The sequence below is a fragment of the Quercus lobata genome, chromosome 9, assembly GCF_001633185.2.
Source record: "Quercus lobata isolate SW786 chromosome 9, ValleyOak3.0 Primary Assembly, whole genome shotgun sequence".
NCBI classification, from domain to species: domain Eukaryota; kingdom Viridiplantae; phylum Streptophyta; class Magnoliopsida; order Fagales; family Fagaceae; genus Quercus; species Quercus lobata.
The window spans coordinates 5,420,152-5,428,783 of record NC_044912.1 but is presented as its reverse complement, the minus strand read 5'-3'; positions in this window follow the sequence as shown (position 1 = coordinate 5,428,783).

Below are 8,632 nucleotides of genomic sequence, written 5' to 3'. Positions count from 1 at the left end.
TAAACAAAAAATATGAGGGGAAATAATGGGATAAATTCAAAGCATCCAAAGATGGGCCAGGTTTCTCGCATATGTTCTTTGCTGATGACCTACTTTTATTTGCTAAAGCAAATGACAAAAATAGCACACAAACGTCAATAATGTTTTGGAAGAGTTCAGTTGTCTAACTGGGCAAAAAATTAGCAAGGCAAAATCCAAGATTTTTTTTCTCTCCAAACGTGACTGGAAGATAAAGAAAACAGCATATGCCAAAAGATTTGTGGTACATCGGACCTTGGAAGATATTTAGGATTCCCCATTTGTTGTGAAAATAAACCTACTTACGCAAGATTGAAGAGAAAAGAAAAATAGACACATAGACTTTACATGTTGTAATATGCCTACATCCACACAGGCAGTGATAGAAAACATTCCACTATAAAATAAGGAAACTACAATAATAACACACAGTCACTCTCACAAGACCCAAACCCCAAATATACCATTGACTCTCTCACACAAAGAATAGAGGCATTTGCACTAATCTTGTAGCACCACTCTTTCTCACTACTATACGGCTACCCAAATACAAGAGAACCTATGTACAAATATATACTAGCATATGTCAGCAGCTACTTCAAGTCCTAAACCAAGTGGGACTTAAACTCCTTGCATGACACGAGGTAAAATTTGAATTCAGGATATTTTCGTTGGAAACACTATAAAATGCTAATCAATTAAGCTATAAAACTCTTAGTCAACTACCACCAATTAGATCTACCATTAGTAAAAAATAAAAAGTAACAAGAAAACTAGTTAGCCGTTTGTTTCCTAATGGTCCAAGTCAAAATTTTTATTATTATTATTTTACAAGTACACAATATTTATTATGATAAAAGTTAGTATACAAAATTATAAACATAGTTCAAGACATAATTGAAGTATTTTTATAACCAATAGAAGTATAACAAAAGGTTTTATTAAATTTAATAAATTTGTTCTAAGATTAAGAAAGAAATAAGAAGTAAGTAGACTAACGATTAATTCAAGTGTCCTTTTCCTCAACCAAAAAAAAAATCAAGCGTCCTATTTTTAGTTATTATATATATATATTCTTTTTTTTAAAATTTAATTCAATTATTAATATAAATGGTTAATGAGGGTGGAACTATTGAATCGTTAAATCATTCCCTTAATGGATATTTATATGAGAAAATATAATACATATCTTAAGAGCATTGATTTATAAAATATTTTTAAAAATTTTATATGAAAAAAAAAAAAAAAGAAAGAAAAAAACCTAAATTTTTTATAATATTTTATATTTCTCATAAAATTAGTCTCAAATTTTTTTTTTAAAATTATGTACTAGCCAATGCCGTAAAAATACTGATATTACGACTTAATTCATTTTTAAGTCCATCTTCTTTTTTATACGGGACTTGCACTTGTCAGAAATCCATTACCAGTTAAAAAGTCATGTCAGTCAAGGAAGGTTTAATGTGAGTCAATAATGGTTAGGTAACTAACCAACTCATGACGCATGGCAGACAAATAGTATGACTTTTTTTTATTTGTTGGAGAAGAAAGATAGTGTCATACACTCATACAGTAACTTGAAACCCGGCCCATCTTTGGATGCTTTGAATTTATCCCATTATTTCCCCTCGCACAATTTTCTCATGTTTTTAAAATTAAAAGCTAGTATTAATTTATTGAGTTTTCTATTATGCGGCTACCTTATTTTCCAGAGCATATAAACATTTTTTATTTTTAAAACTTTATTTAAGGGTAATTTTGGAACTTGCATCTTTTAAATTAAAAGACAAGACAATAAATAATGATCCCTTAAAAAATTGAGTTTTCTAAGCGTTATTAACAATTGGGAAGAACTTGTATTCAGTAAAAGTTATCACTAGACACGTCAGGATTCGGACACGTGTCCATAATCCAACGTGTCTAGTGATAACTTTCACTGGATACAAGCCGCACCCTCAACAATTTAGGACGAAGGTAATACTAATTAACTAAGTAATTAATTTTACTCAAGAAAAAAAAAAAGTAATTAATGTGCATGTTTGTTTGCATTTGTACCACATAAACATGCCATGCAATTCCAAGTGGTGATTGGCTTATCTGTAATACTTTTTTAACTGGAATTTCATTTTGTTTTAATGAGAGACGGTCACATCTACCACTAACTAAATAAAAAAATGGAAATTAAAACTCACTACCACTTGCCCTTCTATATTTAGCATTTCCTTTAAAATAAAAAGATATGTTCAGTTAAAAAAATACTGGAGATAAGTCAAACTCCAATTACTACTACTACATGAAGTAAGTTGGCCTTTCAGATCCTCAATAAGGTCACCATTGGGAGTTAGGTTTGACATTTTCAAAATAAACTGTACATTAAGACATGGCAATGAGAGAGACTTTGAAAATTTTACTTAACCCAATCAAAGAAGACTTTGAATGAGATAATTAAGAAAATGAAAGGCAGCTGCTCTTCGGTTATATATACAATATATCATGTTGCAGACTTATATGCTTTTATGTGCGAAAACAATGGCCTTTAAAAAGTTCATCTCAATGGTTCTCTTCATTTTGATTCTTCTCTTTGCCTCAAAAGTGGAAGGAAGTGGAGGAACCGAGACTTCTCAGCTTGGTGTGGCAAGTAATTAATCTGCCCTTATCCTCGGTTTTTATAGTCTGTTTGTTTTTAATGCTTCAGAAAATGATAAAGTTGTATTGAGATAGTTACATCATGCTACTAACTCCATGTATAGCTTATATTCTTTCTCCCCTAGACCTCTAAGCACTTTGTGTATGAAAATGTGCTTATTAAACTATAAGACTATTGGTACTATAAGGCTATATAAAGCTATATTATTAGTGAATGAAAGCATGAAGTTGGATGAACAACACTTAGCTTTATCCCTTGTGTAAATGTTTTAATTCTTATTTTATGTGAATGTGCACCACACTTAACTTTATCTCGTGTGAATGTTTTAGTTCTTATTTTATGTGAATGTGATTTAATTTGTTAGTCCTAAATTCTAGTAAATTGGTAAGAGAGTTGGCGTGCATCTATATTACTTTTTACTTATTTATTGATACGATAAAATTTCAATTTATAACATCGACTTTGTTAAAGTTGATGTGTGATTGTATGACAATTGAATGATAAATAGAAATATGAAAAAGATAGTACACATATGGTTCAACCTAATGGCCTATGCTCACGATATGAAAGTCCTAGATAACTACGTATTATATTAAGTACTTGTGTTACAATGAAGCCAATGTAGGGTTTTTATACTAGAAAATACTTAATTAAGCCTAGACTAATCATAGACTAACCTAAAGTTAAATTAATTATTCTACAAATACATGAGCGTACAATTAATTTGGGCCACTTGGGCCATAATATATCTAACATGATGTATGATATGTTTAACATTACTTTAAGAGAAATGATATGTCTACAACATTTTTACAACAAATCCTAAGTGGTAAGTTGTTATTGGTTGTTATTGTTAGGACAAAAAAGTAATCTTAGTGTTAGTTTCAAATTTAAACAAATAACAACTAACCACATGTATTGTAAAAATGTTGTAAAATTGTTATAGACGTAGTATCTCTCTTACTTTAAATATGGACAGGTGAGCGTATATTGCCCTTTTTTTTTCTTTTCTTTTGTCTTTAAATGTGGACAGGTGAGCGTATATGTGTTTTACATACAAGACTTTAATCTTCAGCACAACTGTGCTCTGTAAAAGAAAATCATTAACTTCAAATACCTGAATTTAATTTGGTTGAATTATTACTGTATTCGGGTTATGACTATCTTCCTTTCAAAAAGAAAGAAAAAAATATATATACATCATTTTTCAAAGGCCTTGATTATACGGCATTGATTTCTTGTTCTTTCAGATTTCAAGGGTCGTAAGCTCATGAGTTCTGGCCCCGCTGGCTGCTACAATTACTGTCGTAACTCTTCCATCGGCCATCGTTGAGAACTTCTTTTGCGCTGCTCTGCTAGCTGTATCTAAAGGAGTCTCAGAAGTATTTCGGTTTCCACTGCATGGTGGTTTATACTTTATAATAACTAATAAGCTTCAACCCTTTACTACATGCAATTGCTGTTCCCTCCTTTTTTTTCATGTAATTTGGTATATGATTATTCTGGCAGTGAAGCACGTCCAGTGCATATTAATATAATAATATTATCGTACTACATTTTGTAGGACCTTTGAAATTATTGTATGAGTCCAGTATATGTTACTGATTAGAAAATTAAGTTCGAAATTCTCATAACTCAATTGATACTTCATGCATGGATGTTCAGAGGAGAGGAGCTCGAGCTGCAGGGCAGCATGTTAATGCATATATTTCTAACTATCAACAAAGTAATAATTAGAAAAAGTATTAAAAAAAATTATGTTTAAGGATATTGAAATATTTTTGTAAAGCTTATTCTCGATTCGACTTGCTCTCATCTTTAAAAGCTTAATCCATCCTGCGGGTTCTAAATGCCATATACTTTTGAATTTGGGAGGAAAATAAGTTGTGGAGAAAGGGGCTGTGTTGATTTTATTTCAGCAACTTTCTTCTAAAGCCAGATCTGTTGATTGCACAAGGTCTCCAGCTGTGGCTTCAAAAGGGTTTGGAGAACTCCAAATCTGTGTACAAAACTCTTGCCCTTCAACTGTATAAAACATGCTCTAAGGTTTTCATTTAAATATCTTTTAAGATCTATCAAAACCCTAGATCCAATGACTAAGAAAGAATGTGAGATTTTAGATCTACACAAATCTCGATTGGTCGAAATAAGTGAGACTGTTTCTGCACTTATCTTTTCTTATTTCCTTGAGTCTTCAATTGTGCAAATCTTTATTTGTCTTGTTTCTGAAAATTTCTAGACTTAACACTAGACAAAAACTAAGTTCTAAATGTTACAATTTGTTCATGGTTGTCAACCTAAAAATATAGACTTTATAGACTGCATCCCCAATCTTCTCATTTTCTAGCTATCATTCATGATTATCTTCTATAAAATATTGAAATGTCAAGTTTTTATTTTATTAACATTTAATTAACACAAAATTTTGTAATACATATATATTACAAGAATGAGAATTTATGATCCAACGATAGAATTTTTAAATATTTATTTATTAAAAAGTTTTTTTTTTTTTTTTGAGAAACTATTAAAAAGTTATTGAGTGGTGTAATATGGAAATAATTAACACTAACTTGATTTCATCATTTTCATCACACACACACATATATTGTTATAAAAAAAAATATTTATTTTCAACAAAAAAAAAATTACAACTAAAAGAAGAAATTCGACGGCGGAAAGAATTGCAAAACTATTTCACAAGTTAGCACATACTCAAATAGATGTGAATCCCATGTGGCAATCCTGATTAGCGAGATGGCAGTAGCGCTAAGTGAAAAACGCATAATATGATTTGTCTACGTTCATTGAATATGTCATTTTGAGAAATTTAAATAGGAAAATGCTAACGAGTGCTTTTAGGGCACTGGTTAATAATCCATTTAAAGAAAGTTTTTATGGGAAATGAAAAAAAAAAAAAAAAAGTAATTAATATTTTGACAGCTTTTTTTCATTTCCCATAAAAGTGGTATCAAAACTTCCTTAAAATGGATTATTAACCAGTACCCTAAGGGCATTTGTTAATATTTCCCATTTAAAGAAAGTTTTTATGGGAAATGAAAAAAAAAAAAACTTTTTTTCATTTCCCATAAAAGTGGTATCAAAACTTTCCTAAAATGAATTATTAACTAATGACCTAAGGGCACTCGTTAGCATTTCTCATTTAGGGAAAATAACACTTTGTTTATCACAATAAATCAAAGTGACTCCAAAAATAAGGACTCCCATGTCCTTGAGAATAGAGTGCAACCAAACGAGTTCAATAATGGTGTTAGCCAAGCATGGTATTTAACCTCAATAATAGATCAGGAAACAGCAATTTGCTTATTCACTCACCATGAAATCAATACATCCCCTAGCAAGAAGTAATATTCAGTGGTGGAATGACTATAAGTGAGGTTTCCTAACTAATCAGCATTAAAATAGGCACATTGTACTAAATAATTGGTTGATGAAGAGAAGAAAAGCCTACGAAAAATGTGTGCCATTTTGATCAGTGTAGGATGTAGAAAACAATAGCAAAGTGAACAGAGCATGGGGAAGACACAAACTGACTATCGAGGTGCACAACGTAAGAAATGTAAAGAAGGTGACTGTTAAGTACACAAGACTACTGCCAACTAATTTTCTATAGAGATTAACATCAAGAAGGATCTCGCCATCCGTGACAAGAAGCTTGATATTGGAATTAAGGGGTGTGTCACTGTCACAAGCTTACAATCAATGAGACTCACACAAAAGATGTGATCATAGACATATTTTTCTTAAGAGAGATGATAGCGGCCGTCATCAGAATAGGTGATCTCGAGACCAAAAAAAGTCGCTAAGAGTGCCTAGATCTTTCATGTCGAAGTGGTGGCTGATTGATCATTTAAGTTCCTCAATTCGTACAAGATCAACTCCATTAATAATGATGCCACCAACATATGATAGTAAAGGAGTAACACCTTTATCTGCGAGATGGAGAAAGCAGGTTGAGTCTTTAGGACTAGAGGAGTTTGAGCTGTGAAATTGTAGCACTGAATTTGGTACACCAAGCCAAAGGGGCTCATGTGAGGCCATAAAAGGATCTGCAAAGATGACAGATGATATGAGGTGGGGAGCTAACACTAGTGTTTAAACATTAAAAAATATATTTTGGGAGGATTAAAACTAACAATAGTGTTTAAACATTAAAAAGTTTTAAGGGGGCCAAGTAGTATTTTTGTAAGGGCTATACTTGTAAAGATGTTATACCATTACCATATGGTGAAATAAATGAATTTTAAAAAGTATGGCTGGTCTACATGTACATGTGGCTCCACTGCTGAATATGAGTTTTGAATATAACTTTTTGCTAAAAATTTATTTGTTAAAAGTTGGTCAAAGTGGAGTTTTTTTTTTTAGAAAGTGGTTAAAGTAAAGTTGTAAATTTGTAATTAGAAAAAGTGAAAGTTTTAAAACTGCATATATTAACAAGTGAGCTAAAAAAAACTTTGAAAAATAATAATAAAAAGCAGTTGCCAAACCGACATAACTTAGCCACATAAAGTTTTTAATGTGTGGGATGGTGTTGGTTTTTTGAAAGAGGTCCACCATTAACTTTATTTTTTTATTATACACTAATCATAATAAATTATATTAAAGAAATGTTTAATTTACTACAAATTTTATTACAAAAAACTTTATTTGAGACCCTTTAAACAACCAAATCCATGCTTTAGAGTTTAGAAATTTCCTAACGGAGGTGTTTTGACGGAAATTAACTGAAGATTTAAATTTAATAAATTTGAAAGTTGGAAAAGTACTTAATAGAAGAAAAATAAAATTAGGGAACTAAAGGTTTGTGGGATCGATGGTGTTAGTTCTATGAAAATGGTCCACCATTGGCTTTATTTTTTATTATAAACTAATCATAATAAATTATTTTAAAGAAATGCTTAACCTAGCTACTACAAAATTTATTACCAAAAAAAAAACCTCATTAGGGATCCTTTAAACAGCTAAATCCATGCTATAGAGTTTAAAAGCTTCCTAATGGAGTTTGTTTACGGAAATTAACGAAAGACTTAAATTCAATAAACTTAAAAATTAGAAAACTTAATTAAAGAAAAGTGAAATTAGAGGACTGGATTAAATTTTGGAAAATATCCAAACTTGTAATATCCCTAATATTAATTATTATTTCAATTCAATTGAAAATTTAACATTATATTGTTTTTCAAGTCCACTTCTCATTACCTTTGACCAACACATCCAGCACGCAAATCTCCAACACCTACGTCGTATTTTCCGTATGGATCGAAAACCCATCATGGGTCGGCTATAATATATTAGGAAGTTAACACGTATTTTGGGGTGACTTATTTGAAGTGTACAAGAATAGTAAAGTTGTGGATAGGCACACTCTTTTTCTCTAATTTTTTTTTTTTATCAAATGCTTTGTGGAATTTTTTTTTTAAATTATTATTTATTAAGAGAATGATGGAATGCTTGGATTAGACATAATAATGCTTAGTGGATTTTGGTTCATAATATTTCTATTTCTTTATAAATATTGTGCTTTTTTTTTTTTGTGTAGAATCTTGGCTACATAAAGGAGTGTAATCAAAGATTAAATAGATTTTTGTTGAGGTTGTGTACTGGCCTAAGCCTTAACTTTTGCATGAGTATGAGGAAACTAGATTACAACAAGTACTAGCTCAAAAATACTGTAATTAAATCTTCCATTGATCTCTAAACAAACATTAATTTAACATAATTCAATGAAAAACTCGGATTTGGCATAAAAAATATTGTCAAGTTGAGATGATTCTCCTTGTTCCATGGGATATTGCTTGTGCTCATGTAAATTTTGTGTCTAGCTGAACATTAATGGAAACGCGTTAACAGCTTGTACTTTCTTTACAATTCGTAGCTAATGTTTAGTACGGAGAATCCTCCTTTTTTTTCAGATTTCCAAGCATTCAATCGAATCCTAGTCCAATA